Source organism: Gorilla gorilla, chromosome 2 (genome assembly GCF_029281585.2).
Source record: "Gorilla gorilla gorilla isolate KB3781 chromosome 2, NHGRI_mGorGor1-v2.1_pri, whole genome shotgun sequence".
Taxonomy (NCBI): domain Eukaryota; kingdom Metazoa; phylum Chordata; class Mammalia; order Primates; family Hominidae; genus Gorilla; species Gorilla gorilla.
Window position 1 is genome coordinate 12318099 of NC_086017.1, and position 16512 is coordinate 12334610.

Genomic DNA, 16512 nt, shown 5'->3' on the forward strand with positions numbered 1-16512 from the left:
CTTTCTCTTATATTCATGAAATATACCACTAATATTTTGATATAAAAATATCTTCCCTGAGGTTTTTTTACTTAATATTTGCATAAATAGACATACATCCATGCTTGGGAGGCAGTGTGGGAAAGAAGATTATATTTTACTGAAAAAAATTGTGGGAATCATAGTCTTACAAGTTTACTGGAGCTGCTAACAGAGCAGCATATGTGCCATGAGAACCATCCTTGATAATTGGTTTGCTTAGTCACTGCCCAAATCTCCAGATCTGAATCTTGTTTTCATTGCTGACTTTCTTTATGAACTCAGACACATAACATTAACCTCTCTGGACTTTGGATACTTTCTCAGAAAACATAGAAGACAGATTGATTCTTCTTAAGCCTTGTTCCTGTCCTGGCATTCCTTAAGAATGAGGTTGCATCCAGCTGCAGTGTGGGTGCACTTGGGCTTGGTGCTTTTTCTGAGACACTGTGTTGAGCAGAGATCTTAGCCATGCACTGTTGATGTGAACTCTGGATTCCTTCTGGTCATTACATGTCCTCTGGCACTGTTTTCCAGCTGAGGGCTGTGACTTCAGAGCCTTGGCCCTGTTTCATCTTTTATGTGGATGTCCTCTGAAGTTTTAATTGCTTACACTGTCTTCCTTTTTGCTCCCTGTTCTGTCACCTTAGAAGTGGTCGTTAAAAGCTGCCATTTTACTCTTGAGGACTGGCACACCAAATGAGGAAAAAATGTGTGCTGCTGCTGCTGCTGTGGTTGTTGTGTGAGTTTAGGTGGCTGTGGAGAAACGTCTTTCAAGATTGAGCATCTGAAATGAGAAATGTGTTGAGGAGATGGGATTTTCATATCGCCTGTTCTATCTTTGCATGCAGTGTAAAAGGTCAAAGCCTTGCTTCATCCGTAAAGCACCTTCTTTACATAATAGCGAGAATTGACTCTGGGCATAGCTTATGTCCCATCCCCTCTTTTCCTGAGGATTACTTTAAATAGAAATACTTGTCTATTATTTAAATATAATTTTGTCCTCTTTGTGCCTTCTGAGAGCTAGTTCCCCCTAGATGTCTTTCAGCCTTGCTCTTCAACAAAAATAGAACAAGTTTATTGGTAGCCCTTATGACACATCCCCCACAGTTGGATACTTGATCCTCCCTCTTTTAAATCTGCCCTCAATTCTTTCTAAAGCTATCTCTTTCTAAAGCAAGAGTTCTGCTCTCCTTTTGTTTTCAGATATATGTCCCTTCCTGATGTCTCCCTTCGTTTCTAGGTTTCAGTTTTCAATGTTCTTTCATTTGGTCATAGACTTTTTTCTGTGTTCTTTCTAAAACAATCAGTGTACTTTCAAGTTTTCACTTTTCATTCTCAGCTATGGGGTGAGGTAAGTAGGTGTTCAGATTTTTATTGACGTCAAGGCCTCCTCTTGTCGCTGAATTGGTTGCATCTTGTTCACAGTACTGAGTAATTATTAATATATCAAATCCAAGCTCATATGGTGATTGGACTGCCTCCTTTCCCCATGGATGTTGTAGTCTTGATTCTTTGTTGTATTTCAGAAAGGAAACCTCTAAAATTTTATTATTTTACATTTGAAATTGTTATTTCTATTTTATTGGAATTGGATTTTGATTGTGTATTATCTAATATGTGGAGAAAACAGGAATATCAACCATGTTATGCCACACTGATGATCAGTCAATGCATTGGCCCATAAAATGAACACAGTTATACACCAGAGATCAAATCGTTCCCATTAAAACAACTAGATGCTAAAATAGCATTGATATTCGGAAAACCATGCTATGACATTAAAATAATTCAATCCAAGGTGAAACCAAAACTGATTGGTCTGAGATTGTACTACTTTACTGACCCATTTTATTAAACGTGATTTTTTGAAAGCACTTTTAGGAGGTAGATAGTATAGTGCATTATTGAGATTATAGGTGGTGGCTAAAGCCCTGTAAGTATATTACTGAAACAAATTTTTTCAATTCTCTGGTAGAATATGAACCAAGGTTTTTTTCAATATTAGCCTTTAAAAAACTCTTAATACTCCATCATTAGCCTACAATATAATAATTTGTTTCCACCTTTAGTATGATAAGCTATTTTTTGATTTTTTTCACTGAGACATAATTATATATATTTATGAAGTACATAGTATTGTCTCAATGCATCCAGTATATAGTGATTAAGTTAGGTTAATGAGCATATCCTGTCACCTCAACATTCATCATTTCTTTGTGTTGAGAACATTCAAAATCCTCTCTTCTAACTTTCTGAAAATATATAATAAATTATTGTTAGCTATGGTACTTGTACAGTGCTATAGAACAGTACAACTGATTTCTCCTATCTACCTAGAATTTTGTATCCTTTAATGAATTTCTCCCTATCTTTGCTCTCTCCACTCTTCCCAGCCTCTAAAAGCCACTACTCTACTCTCTACTTCTAGGAGATCAACTTTTTTTAGCTTCTACATAGGAGTGAGAATATGCAATATTTATCATTCTGTGCCTGGCTTATTTGACTTAACATAAAGTCCTCTGGAGTCATCCATGTTGCCCCACATGAGAGGATATTACTATTTTTTATGGCTGAATAGTATTCCCTTATGTATATATACATATTTTCTTCATCCATTCATCTGTTGATGGATACTTACATTGATTCCATACCTTGGCTATTGTGAATAGTGCTGCAACAAATATGGTAGTGCAGACATCTCTTTATAATACTGATTTACTTTCCTTCAGATATATACCCAGTCATGGTATTGCTAGATAATATTTATTGACTTTCATATTTGTATGGAGTAGAAAATGTATAATATATATTATGATTTGTAATACATGTATTACTTACTATATAGAAACAACAGAGCCAATAAAATGACATAGCCTGTCTGTCAAGAAATCAACATGAGAGGAGACATTGTTGGTTTTAAGGGATATGCCTTTTTGCACAGGTAGGTTGATCTTTGCATAGGCTAAATTATTCACACTCTGTTTATCTGCCTTGATCGTCTTTACTCTTGTTTGAGTAACTTGGTAATGGTGACCACCATATGATGAGGAGGAGGAGGGGGAGAAGGAAGAGGAGGATTATGTTATTGACCAAGATGATGACATCACTGACAATAGATAATACCCGAATATCTTGAAATCCTAATCCTTTAACAGCTGCTGGTTTGATTCCAGTTAGGCTTCTATTTTCTTGGCTCTAGTACAGTAGATGAGCTCCTTACAGTTGATATATTTTCATCAATGAAAATAAAAAAGTGAAAATGCTGTGCTTTTTAGATTTCCCTCATGTGATGCTTGGGCTATATCATCACACTTCCTCCCTGGCAGTGGAATCATTACCTTCTGCTGTTACTAGTATAGATTTTCAGGAATCTTATAATAAATCCACTGATTTGAGAGCAGTAGGAGCTTTTCTTTCTAGGTTGCCTCTCCAACATTTTCATCTTGATATGCATTACTTAGAATTCAGCCAAAATAAATAAAATCCAGCTCTGTCACTGCTTGACAAATATAATACATTGTCAGTGTACCTGTTTATTTCACTAACAAACTCTATTTTCTTCTTCTTTCTCCTCTTCTTTTTTTTTTTTTTTTTTTTGTGACTGAGTCTCACTCTTACCAGGCTGGAGTGCAGTGGCACGATCTTGGCTCACTGCAACCTCCATCTCCTGGGTTCAAGCGATTCTCGTGCCTCAGGCTCCCGAATAGCTGGGATTACAGATGTGCGCCACCATGCCCAGCTAATTTTTGTATTTTTGGTAGAGACAGGGGTTTCACCATGTTGGCCGGGATGGTCCCCATCTCCTGACCTCGTGATCTGCCTGCCTCAGCCTCCCAAAGTGCTGGGATTACAAGCGTAAGCCACCGCGCCCAGCCTCTGTTTTCTTCTTAAAACCACTTTGATTGGGACTATGGCCTCTAATTTTCTCATAATTTAGCTGTTGTATGTTAGCATTGTCTTTTAGGTGCTATTTGCATTTTCCTTTTATTATTTAGAGAACATTTATGTAGCCAGATTTTTTTACCTTGAGAAAATATTCTTAAAAGTGTAACGCCCGTGATCTAAGAAATGTCATTCAGCCAAGAAGTTACTCTAAGCTTTATTGTCTGAAATAATTTGGAAATAATTCTCTTTAAATTTCAGGAAAAAGAGGACATAAACCACTGTTATAGTTTCAGTTGTTTTTAACTATGTGTTGAAGCTTTCCCAGTCTCTTACCTTGTTTATTCAGTTGTGTTAATTTGGCAATTAAAAGAATTGTGCCATCTTCATAGATGACTCATGTGGAAGTATACTATCTCTACTAACAGAAGTGACTACAGACATCCAAAAATGAATGCTAAGCCTGGGGAAAGAACCTCCTAAAAAAGAGTAGATATGTTTGATGACATTAAACTGCACACTATCATTTGTAAGTATTTTCACTTGTCAACTGGAAAACAGCAGCAAGTCTTGAGATCTACCTCATCCTCCTCTGTTAACCAGGAAAGGAGACAAGGTGTTGCCTTCAGGGTGTTTTCCCTTCATCATGGGCCACTTGGAGCCAAAAAAATCAAGGGAAAGGAAGGAGCTTGGGCGGGTAGGCCTGGGTACGGGGAAATACATTTTTGCTTAGTTTTCCTCAGGGATAGTCAGGACTCTATAATTAGCAGTCTAGTCAAAGAGAAGTTTGGAGTAACAAATGAGGGACCTTCTCCATCTCCATTGTCTCTCTATGCCTTCAACCTGGGAGGCAGTGAGTCTTTAGGGATCCAAGCTGTTACCCCTAGCTTGTTAACATTTAATAGCTACATGACCTAAATAATGTTGTTCTCTTTTCACAATTCTCAGTTGCAAATGGGAGAGTAGTATAATGACTGCCACTGGATGTCCATTTACTCTTTCAGCCATTGACCGCCCTTATTCCATTAAACAGAAAGTAGTGACTCTTTCCTGACTCTCTTAATGAGATTTCTGACCTTTTCCCCTGCTTTATATTGTCTTTAGAAGTAAAGATTCCATTTGATGAGTGGAATTCTCTCCCCCATGTTAATGGTGATGAATGCCCTTGAGAGGCTAATGCATGCAATTTAACAAATTCAAACTCGAGTCAAAATCTGTCTTAATATTCATAATAAGAACTTATGTGATGTCCCTGACATCCAGCAGAAATAACCTGTGGCAGTGTTCGCTCTAATACTTGATCTTGTAAGAGAAAATTTCAACCTTATACACATTTTAGAATTACAACTGAGCCAGCATTACAGTGCTAAAGAATGAGAAACTGTTGTGTTGCCTGTTTTTGAAATGTAACAAAAGCCATCTTTTGAGAGTAATTGACTTCTTAACTCACAATGGACTTTTCATGTCTTGAGTTCCCTCAACCTGTATTCTTGTGGCTGATTTTGCTAAATATATATACTTATAAATCTCCTGCTTATTGGAAGATTATACATTTCAAGTTCAAAGAAGTAAAATAGACTAGTATTTCTCTATTTTGTGAGATAGTTTTTCCTAGGTCTTATGGCAGGATTTGGGGTTTTGTTTTTTGTTTTTTTGAGAGACAGCATCTCACCCTGTCACCGTGGGCTGGACTGCAGTGGTGCAATCATGGCTAACTACAGCCTTGATCTCCCTGGGCTCAGGTGGTCCTCCTCCCTCAGCCTCCTAAGTAGCTGGGACCACAGGCATGCACCACCACATCCATCTAACTTATGACAGGTTAAAGGGAGAATTCTTTCTTTTGACCAAAATGTTTGTACTAGGAACAAAAAATAAAAATAGTAGCCATCCCTAGACTCTGTATTTTTGAAAATCAAAATTGTAAGTAGAAGTTGACTAACGCAGGAAATATAGTTCTATGAAAGCAACCACTTTTTAAACTTCCTGCTTTGCACATAGTTAATTGGAAGAAAAGGAAACCAAAAACAAATATATTCTACTCTCAAAAAAGCTTAATTTACCAATTATTAGTGAAAACTATTGTAAATATTCATTTAAAAACAAGAGTTGTTTACATTCTTAAAAAAGTAACTATAGCAGTCTTCATACTCTTTCGTGTCATACAGTAATAAGATTATATTTTGATAGAAAAAAGTCATATCTTCCCTGAAGTTTTTTTATTTAATATTTACATAAATAGACATATATCCATGCTTGGGAGGCAGGGTGGGAAAGGAGATTATATTTTACTGAAAAACACTGTAGAACTCATAGCCTTACGAGTTTACTGGAGCTGCTAACAGAGCAGCATAAGAAATGAGTACCATCCTTGATCATTGGTTTGCTTAATCACTGCCCAAATCTCTAGATTTGAATCTTGTTTTCATTATTGACTTTCTTTATGAATTCAGACATGTGACATTAACCTCTCTGGACTTTGGCTACTTTCTCAGAAAATGTAGAAGACAGATTGATTCTTCTTTTTTTTTTTTTTTAATTATACTTTAAGTTCTAGGGTACATGTGCACAACAGGCAGGTTTGTTTCATATGTATACATGTGCCATGTTGGTGTGCTGCACCCATTAACTCATCATTTAGCATTAGGTATATCTCCTAATGCTTTCCCTCCCCCTCCCTCCACCCCACAACAGGCCCTGGTGTGTGATGTTCCTTTTCCCATGTCCAAGTGTTCTCATTGCTCAATTCCTACCTATGAGTGAGAACATGCAGTGTTTGATTTTTTGTCCTTGTGATAGTTTGCTGAGAATGATGGTTTCCAGCTTCATCCATGTCCCTACAAAGGACATGAACTCATCCTTTTTTATGGCGGCATAGTATTCCATGGGGTGTATGTGCCACATTTTCTTAATCCAGTCTATCATTGATGGACATTTGGGTTGGTTCCAAGTCTTTGCTATTGTGAATAGTGCCACAATAAACATATGTGTGCATGTATCTTTATAGCAGCATGATTTATAATCCTTTGGGTATATACCCAGTAATGGGATGGCTGGGTCAAATGGTATTTCTAGTTCTAGATCCTTGAGGAATCACCACAATGTCTTCCACAATGGTTGAACTAGTTTACAGTCCCACCAACAGTGTAAAAGTGTTCCTATTTCTCCACATCCTCTCCAGCACCTGTTGTTTCCTGACTTTTTAATGATTGCCATTCTAACTGGTGTGAGATGGTATCTCATTGTGGTTTTGATTTGCATTTCTTTGATGACCTGTGATGATGAGCATTTTTTCATGTGTCTGTTGGCTGCATAAATGTCTTCTTTTGAGAAGTGTCTGTTCATATCCTTTGCCCACTTTTTGATGGGTTTTTTTTTCTTGTAAATTTGTTTGAGTTCTTTGTAGATTCTGGATATTAGCCCTTTGTCAGATGAGTAGATTGCAAAAATTTTCTCCCATTCTGTAGGTTGCCTGTTCACTCTGATGGTAGTTTCTTTTGTTGTGCAGAAGCTCTTTAGTTTAATTAGATCCCATTTGCCAATTTTGGCTTTTGTTGCAATTGCTTTTGGTGTTTTAGACATGAAGTCCTTGCCCATGCCTATGTCCTGAATGGTATTGCCTAGGTTTTCTTCTAGGGTTTTTATGGTTTTAGGTCTAACATGTAAGTCTTCAATCCATCTTGAATTAATTTTTGTATAAGTTGTAAGGAAGGGATCCAGTTTCAGCTTTCTACATATGGCTAGCCAATTTTCCCAGCACCATTTATAAATAGGGAATCCTTTCCCCATTTCTTTTTTTTGTCAGGTTTGTCAAAGATGTGTGGTATTATTTCTGAGGGCTCTGTTCTGTTTCATTAGTCTATATCTTTCTTAAGCCTTGTTCCTGTCCTGGCATTCCTTAAGAATGAGGTTGCATCCAGCTGCAGTGTGGGTGCACTTGGGCTTGGTGCTTTTTCTGAGACACTGTGTTGAGCAGAGATCTTAGCCATGCACTGTTGATGTGAACTCTGGATTCCTTCTGGTCATTACATGTCCTCTGGCACTGTTTTCCAGCTGAGGGCTGTGACTTCAGAGCCTTGGCCCTGTTTCATCTTTTATGTGGATGTCCTCTGAAGTTTTAATTGCTTACACTGTCTTCCTTTTTGCTCCCTGTTCTGTCACCTTAGAAGTGGTCGTTAAAAGCTGCCATTTTACTCTTGAGGACTGGCACACCAAATGAGGGAAAAATGTATGCTGCTGCTGCTGCTGCTGCTGCTGTTGCTGCTGTTGTTGTTGTTGTTGCTGTGGTTGTTGTTGTTTTGTGAGTTTAGGTGGCTGTGGAGAAACGTCTTTCAAGATTTAGCATCTAAAATGAGAAGTGTGTTGAGGAGATGGGATTTTCATACCACCTGTTCTATCTTTGCATGCAGTTTAAACAGTCAAAGCCTTGCTTCAGCTGTAAAGGACCTTCTTTACATAATAGCAAGAATTGACTCTGGGTATAGCTTATGTCCCATCCCCTCTTTTCTTGAGGATTACTTTAAATAGGAATACCTGTCTATTATTTAAAGGTAATTTTGTCCTCTTTGTGTCTTCTGAGAGCTAGTTGCCCGTAAGATGCCTTTCAACCTTGTACTTCAACAAAAATAGAGCAAGTTTATTGGTAGTCCTTATGACACATCCCCCACGGTTGGATACTTGATCCTCCCCCTTTTAAATCTGCCCTCAATTCTTTCTAAAGCTATGACTTTCTGATGCAAGAGTTCTGCTTTCCCTTTGTTTCCAAATATGTATCTCTTACTGATATCTGTCTTCACTTCTAAGTTTCAGTTTTCAATTCTCTTTCATTTGATCATAGGCTTCTTCTGTGTTCTTTCTAATACAATCAGTGTACTTTCAGATTTTCACTTTTCTCCTTCAACAATCATGTGAGGTAGGTAGCTGTTGAAATTTTCATTGACGTCAAGGCCCTCCACTTGCCTCTTTAGAGACTTGCTTGCTTTTTATTCTCAGTACTTGGTAATTATATCACATCCCAGTTCATATGCTGCTTGGACTACCCCTTTCATGATAGAGACTCCTATGTTCTAATCTATTCCTAAGTGCTAAGAGGACGCCTGTTTCTTTATGTTAAACCTTAAAAAGCATCTCTGTTGGATTTGATAGTTGTATATTTTGATGTTATTTCTACTATTATGTTTTTGAACATTTTAACAAGAAGAGAAAACCTTTTTTTGTCCATGCATGTTTAAGAGACCCCCTCAAAATAGACTGAGTCAAAAATATCCCTTTCAGTAGTACACTTTCAAAATGTTTGAGACGTCTCTGTGAAAGGGCTAATCTGGAAGTCTTTGACAGTTTGGAAGCCTGAAGAAATCCCCCATTTTCCCAAAGCTGTGTTTTTGAAGACTGTTCTTCAAAGAGCAAGCCCACCGTTTTGCTTTTAGTGCCAAGAAAGAACAATGAGTAGATTTTTTGTGTCACAAAGAAAAGTAGTAGACGGAAGATCTGATTGCCACCATGTTGCATTTAAAACCTCATTTTCTTTAGAGAACTGTCCACAGGAGTCTCCAATAGGCAGGGATTTAAGGGTGAAACAGTTCAGAACCACATCTCCCACCATATAACTCAAAGATGACGTTTATATATCTGGGAACCTTTTAAAAACCATCTAGATCTACGGGTAAATTTCAAATCCACAAAGTTCAACTGGATGGAAAGTTTACTCAAATGCATTCTTTCATCCCAGTTTTTAAGCCTGATCCTACTGCTTTTAGGCTGACTCATATTTATAGAACTGAAATCATCATTGTATCTCCCCAGTGACTGGTGGTGATATTTGACTTCATATACTGAGACCAATTTTTATTTAATTCACATTTTTGAAAGAGCTTAACCTGAAAGTCATTGCCCTATGCTGAAAAGATTGAATTGGTTTTCTCAAGTATATATCGTAAAAACAGTTGATCCTATCGAGGTGAGGTCATATCATAGCAGTACACTGAAATTGAGCCCTGAAGAAAATATTTTTTAAATAATTTTTTTTTTTTTTGGTAGAGACTGGATCTTACTTTATTTCCTAGGCTGGTCTTGAACTCCTGGCTTCAAGTCATCCTCCTGCTTTGGCCTCCCAAAATGGTGGGATTACAGGCATGAGCCACATGGCACCCCTAAAAAATGAATATATTTTTCAGATACCAAGGCCTAGCAATTTTCCTAGGTCAGCAAATATAGTCTCTTCTTTCTGTACTTCACGATGCAACATTTGATATTGAGTAGATGTTGTAGAACATTACGTTGAAGAGCCCAGGTTCTAGAATACCGCCATATAGTTTAGATCTTGGCTTTGGTGCTCGATCATTGTGACTTTGAGAATATTGCTTAACATTTTCTTTCCTCAGTTTGTCTCGTTTATAAAATAATATAAAAGCCACTCTCTACCATGTAGTGTTTTTGTGCCTAATATATGAGTAGTATGGAATTGAATCTTTACCCACTAGCATCTGTAGTGTGTGCTACAGCAGTATATGAAAAGATGCAGTAGATTTCTAAATTTGGGGGGGAATATTGTGTTTTATGCACATGCATTCTATAAGGGAAATTTAGGAAACCATGTAGTGCATGTTTTCATACACTATATTCGTACTGGTATGAAGTCACACAGACAGTTGGAATACTGTCCCAAAGATAAATAATTGTTTGAGTCACAGAGGTTCCTACGACTCCATTAAGACAGAAGGTATAGCCTAGAGTTGGTGGGTCTGAGACAGTGCCTTGAAAGTCTGAAGGATAATACCTGAATATAGACTCCAAAATTGAAGGCTTCAGCATCCTCAGAGTCCTTGCATTTGTGAGAGCTATGTCTGTGATGTTGCCATTTGTCACCAGGATGCTTTATGTTGTCTTTTAAGTGTGAGGTGTCCAGATCTGCTTGATCACCTGCATCTTGCCTCATATGTCTCTCTGAATGTAAAGATTTTGCATACGTCTGATGAAAAGTGTCCACTGTTCACATTATTTGTCATATGTATCTGCTTGGAGCAGAGTAAGACACTTCTAAGGGAACTTGACATTTCATGACCCAGGATATCAGATTCATCCTTACCACTAGCTACTCTCTGAAATTTGGGAATTTCATTGGTCTTATGGACCACGATCATGAGACTTTAGAAACATGAACTAAAAAATGGCTATTCATCCATCCATTTATTCATTCATCCACATATCCACCCATCATAAATATTTACTTCAGTTGCTTATCCTTCTGCAGAAGTGAGCAAGCTGAAAACAAAGTAATTGGGGGTACATCTCCAATAACCCTCCTTCTGGAAGTGGAATGAAACTCCCTCCTTCCCGTCAAGTCTCTTTCCATAAGTAAATTGTATAGAATGAATTGTGCTCCTCCCCCCACCCCAAAAATTCATCTGTTTTGAAGGCATAACCCCCAGTACACCTGATTGTGACCTTATTTGTAAATAAGGATATTGCAGATGTAATTACTTAAGGTGATATCATATAGAAGTATGGTGGATCCCTAATGTCATATGACTGGTGTCCTTATAAAAGGGGGAAATTTGGACAGAAATAGACACACAGGGAAAACACCATGTGAAGACTGGAGTTATTCTGCACAAGCCAGGAAACTACCAGAAGCTAAATAGAAAGAGACCTTTTCCTACTGCCTTCAGAGGGAACATGGCCCCACTGACACTTTGATCTCAAACTTCTAGTCTTCAGAACTTTGACGCAATACATTTCTCTTGTTTAACTCAGTTTATGTTACTGTGTTACAGCAGCCCTAACAAAGTCATGGAGTAAACTCTGGGATTAATCCCTTTCCCCAACATTTCATAAACTATTCTTTATCTACTTAGCAATGCATTTTGGATATTCTTCTGTGTCAGTAAATATGTTTCTATGTTATTTCTAATAGTTTTAATATATTAGTTATTTCCCAAATTAAAAAAAGTTGATCTGTTCACTTTGATATACATTAATATACTAACTTGTCTCTAATTTGTATTAATAGTTAAAAATTCTGCAGAGTGGTGGTGTAATCTGGTTTACATTTGAAGCTATTGATTGTACATGTTAACTTTCATAACTGCTATTTTATATACTTATATTTTATGTTATTATAAAGTTCTTAAATTGGCTAATTTTTAAAAACAGGAATGAATAACAAAGAAATAAAATATAGTCATTCCTAATGGCAGTTATTTTTCTTATGTATTCATGCCTAGTTTTCGCCAATGTGCATGTATTTTACCTATTTCTAACATACACATATATGCACACACAGACACACATCCACAATGTTCTTTAATTTGATTTATTACTTAATATATTATAAATATATTTGCTTTTATAGTACCTTTATGGAATATTTGGAATCCCCATACAACTTCCCATCAAATATATATGCTCAAAATATTATTGATGTAACTACTCCCCATTATTGAACATTTAGTTTCTTGTTAGCTTTAAGCTATTGGAATTTGTGCTGTAGAACCTATAACTATCCTAACCATAAGAAGGATAGCTCAAAGGTTATGAAACTTTGTTGATCTTCTGTAATTATTTTCATAAGGATTATCCATAAGCAAGATGATAGTGAAATTGACTAATTTAGGTTGACCATTTATTCTTGAAATTAGCATAAACCAGCAGTATACAAAACAGTAATGTAGGGATAAGATTCAATTTAATGCTACATTTTAGTAATCAGAATTCTGATTTTCTGAATATATTGTGTCCTTTATCAGGTGAATGCTTTCGCTGTTGATATGAACCTCATCTTTCCCCATTCCTGCAACCTAATGCTTTGTCTTTAAATTCTGTCGATTGGCACTAATTTCTTTTGACACGTGTTTTGGAAACAAATAAGATTTTTCTTAGTTTACCAACTTAATTATTTTTTCCTTAATCTCCACTTATGATAATAATCTTGAGAACAAAAGTATTTAGAAATGCCCTAGGTATAAATCCTGAAGAGATTCCATATAATAAGCCGTCCATGGTATTTACACTTGGAAAGCAAACTTTGACTCTTTGCCCTTTACCACATAGGCCTGATGCAAAAATCAATGAGATGTTCTAGTTTTATGAATTTGATTTCTTTTTATCTTTTTCACAATGAAGGAAAACAAATCAAATTAACGTTACAAGTAAACAGATTTCCGAGCTTTGCTACCTAATGCTGAACATCTACGTACTTCAAAGACGATATAGAATCTTTGAGATAAAATGGTATTTTTTTCCCTTATGATAACTCATATTCAGGATTGGAAACAGTTTGCCTCAAGAAAATGCTGCTTTGCATACTATAAAATGCCGGCAATTACTCAACTCTTGCAGTGTTAGAGCTAGGAGGGAACTCAAGAGTTATTCCATTTTTTTTCCATGCAGACTCAATAATGATGTTGAGAGAATAACTTTTAATAATACAGGTATCTATTATTAAAATGAAAATGGCAGAGGACAAGATAATATGCCATAATGTGCTTCATCAGTGTTGTGTGTGTGTGTGTGTGTATCAGCAAATATTTTTTCAGCTAACTAATAGGTGATATAAAAAATTGGGGTTGTAAGACCCATCCATAGAAACGATCATAAATTACTAGCCATAGAATTTATTTGCCTCCCTTTGGAAGTTTATTTCCTTTTGTGATTAATAACAAACTTCAGGGTAGGTGTATGTGGTTGAATGGTAACATGCACCCAAGGTTTGGTTACATGGGGTTGCATCATGTTGCTTGGCACCACCCAGCTGAGTCTCCAAACAGCTAGTTTGGAGGCATGTGTCTCGTGGGCATGGAGTGTTAATTTCTCTTGCAGCAAAACAGAAAGCGGCCGACTGAGAGAGTGGAGGCGTGGCTGTGGTTGAAGAGCACACAGGAGAAAAGACGGTGGGGGAATATAATTTTTTTTGTTCTGCTTCTACTCCAGTACTGGATGCCATAAGATATTGCCTACTGCTATGGACAGTTTATTTTAAAAAGTAGTAGGTGTTTCAGTATGATGTATTCATTGTCTATAGAAATCCTAATGTGGATCATGTTCATACACAATATACAGAAGTATAGATATTAAATAGTCAATTTCATAAACATAATCTTTAAGTAATTGTGAGTCAAAAATATTCAGGGTCCAATTACAAGGAAAAGTACAATTTTTTAACAATGCTTTATGTATTTTATTTGTCTTGATCCAAGGTTTATAAAGTAGTTTAAATCCTGTGCTTACTTAACTTTTCTGTTTATTTGCCAATTAATAGAGAGGAGATAAATGAAAAGGATCAGATAGGAAGAAGGGAAGCAGCCAATATTGTCAAACTAACAATGGAACCAATTGTACCTGTGATGTTATATTGGCGAGTACAGAAATATTGAAAAACATTAGGATTTCAAAGCATCTGTTTTGCATATGAGTAAACGGAGGGTTATGAGATTTCTTCACTCATTACATAGCTGGAACTTATACCCAAGTCCTTATCTCCTAGTCTAATCTCCTATCTTTCTTCAGCTATCTTCTGGGTCTTGGGGCCAGATTTAGGGTGTTTGAAGAATTATTTGTTTGCACCCTTAAACTCATTTGAATTTTGTAAAATCTTAAGTATAGTACCTTCACATTAGGTGTTGCACTTGCACAGGGCAACTTTGGCTAATGGTTATTGGAAATGTGGAGTATGGGCCTTCTAGGGCACTTTCCTTAGTTTTTTCTTTTTCTGGAGTGAGGTGAGGCTATAAAAAATAGACAATATTAAAGCAATACATAAAGTCGTTTATGTATTCAATACTTTTCTATGCCAACAGATCCTCTCAGTGTACTATTATGCACCTTATTTTGCAAATAAGTCAAGAGAAAAACAGTTTTTTCCATATTACGGAATCATGTAGGACAGGCAGGGTTTATATAAAATTCTGATAGCACTCAGTAAAGCTTCGTTCTCCCTAAAGTAGGTACAATAGAAGGTAAGCTTTGGAATTTTAAGACTATTCGCTGTTCATGACACTGTTTCTCCTACATTTGTCACATATCATTTTCTCAGGATATCTGACATAACCTCTCCAAGATATTTGGTTTAAAATTAATTGGCAGTCAATGGCAAAGGGTAGAGTCACTTAAATTTGCTGAAGCAAGCACAGTAGCATCTACCAGAGTATATGTCAGATTGTTCTCAGACAGCCAAGGGCAAAAATATGTGCTGAGGGAGGCTGTACTGGTGCCACTGTGTTGGAGGCCTTCTTCAACTCTTAATTAGCTTGCAATGAGTGGAGATGCCATCTTGACTGGCTCTCTGGGAACCATTAGGCAGGGCCACTGACCTTGGCAACTCTAATATTTATCTCTATGGAACTGAGTTGTGAAACTAAAAGGCACTGTGCAGGTGTTTCCAAATATTTTAAACCAGCAATGGAGAGACTATTAATTTAGGCCATTAAAACTAACTACCAATGTATAGAGTGACCTGGTACAGGACACTCTGCAGGTATCAATCTACCTTTGGGTCAGTAGCACAGTGCCCCTTGCCTTCTGCCGCCACATTAGAGGCATCATTTTTATTTTTAGCCTGGACATAACAGCTGGTTAAATTATGTGAGGAGTAGCTCTTCTTGATAAGATCAGCAAAGATGCTGGAAGTAGGACTGACTGTGAAATAGCTGCAGCCAACTGGCCTCTCAGCCATCATTCTTATCTCCTGGATAAATAAGAAGCCTGCAATTACATTTTGAAAATCTCTAATAGTCAGATAGGCAAAACAGGACTTCCATGGACTCAGGTTAAAAGGTTTGATTGTGAGTTGTGATTTAAGGCCAAAGGAAGAGAAATAGCCAAGAGAGAATAGTATAGATAGGAGACAGAATCTCAGTAATGAACTAGCACCAGAAAATCTTCTGCAAAGAATATACACAAGAAATAATCTCCAAGACACAGGATTTAAGCTTCTGCATTTTCTTTCTATTCCTAACAGTGTGCCTAGCAACTGCTGATATAGTACAAATTTTGCTGAATGTCAGATCGAGAGCTCTGGAAGGTTTATATCTGCAGGAGATTAAGGTACAGATATTTCCAGATTCGTTTCACGGTGGCAAGATCAACTCACAGCATGAGGCTTCTGTCATCATAGAGATGCTTTGTGGTACTTTCTCTTCTTTCGTAAATGAACTGGCAAAATTGCCACTTGAGTCAAATGGAAGAAGGCAAAATGTTGTGTTAGCTGTTCTGGGGAGTGAGTGGCATGTTTCCTGGGCCAGATAGTGGATCCATATTCAGTAAGGGGACTGACTCAGTGCTCTTTGTGGAACTAGAAGATCAGAAAACAACTGATCATGCCTACGTTGTATTCATGATGGCCTTGAAAAGAAACATTTCCACCCGTTATATTACCACTATATCGAACACGCACTAATAGAATAGAAATGGAAATCATCGGCATTAACACAGATTAATTTTATGAAAGGTCACAGCCAGATTGTATACATGGACATGCCATAGGATGGACCAAGATAAATCTTTACCATTTATTTAGTTCTTCATTGCTCTGGGAAACCTATATTTTGTCAGTTACAGGAAATATATAGCTCAATGGCTACCATTAGTTTGAAAAATAACAGAGGATATATTTTGGCC

At 36.9% G+C, this 16512-nt stretch overlaps 1 protein-coding gene across 5 annotated transcripts in view; it reads left to right on the plus strand.

The window, feature by feature from the left end:
• The window catches only part of CNTN4 (contactin 4), a 960931-nt gene that overhangs the window by 430401 nt on the left and 514018 nt on the right, over positions 1–16512 (plus strand). The window contains exons 1-2 of one of the 5 annotated variants that reach the window (XM_063703561.1): positions 13666–13787; positions 15854–15939. The exons of 2 other annotated variants lie outside the window; for them this stretch is intronic. The gene's annotated coding sequence lies outside the window, so the exon portion shown is untranslated. Of the gene's footprint in view, positions 1–13644; positions 13788–15853; positions 15940–16512 lie in introns of those variants that run through there. 2 more of the 5 variants (XM_063703560.1, XM_063703559.1) reach the window with 2 other exon arrangements.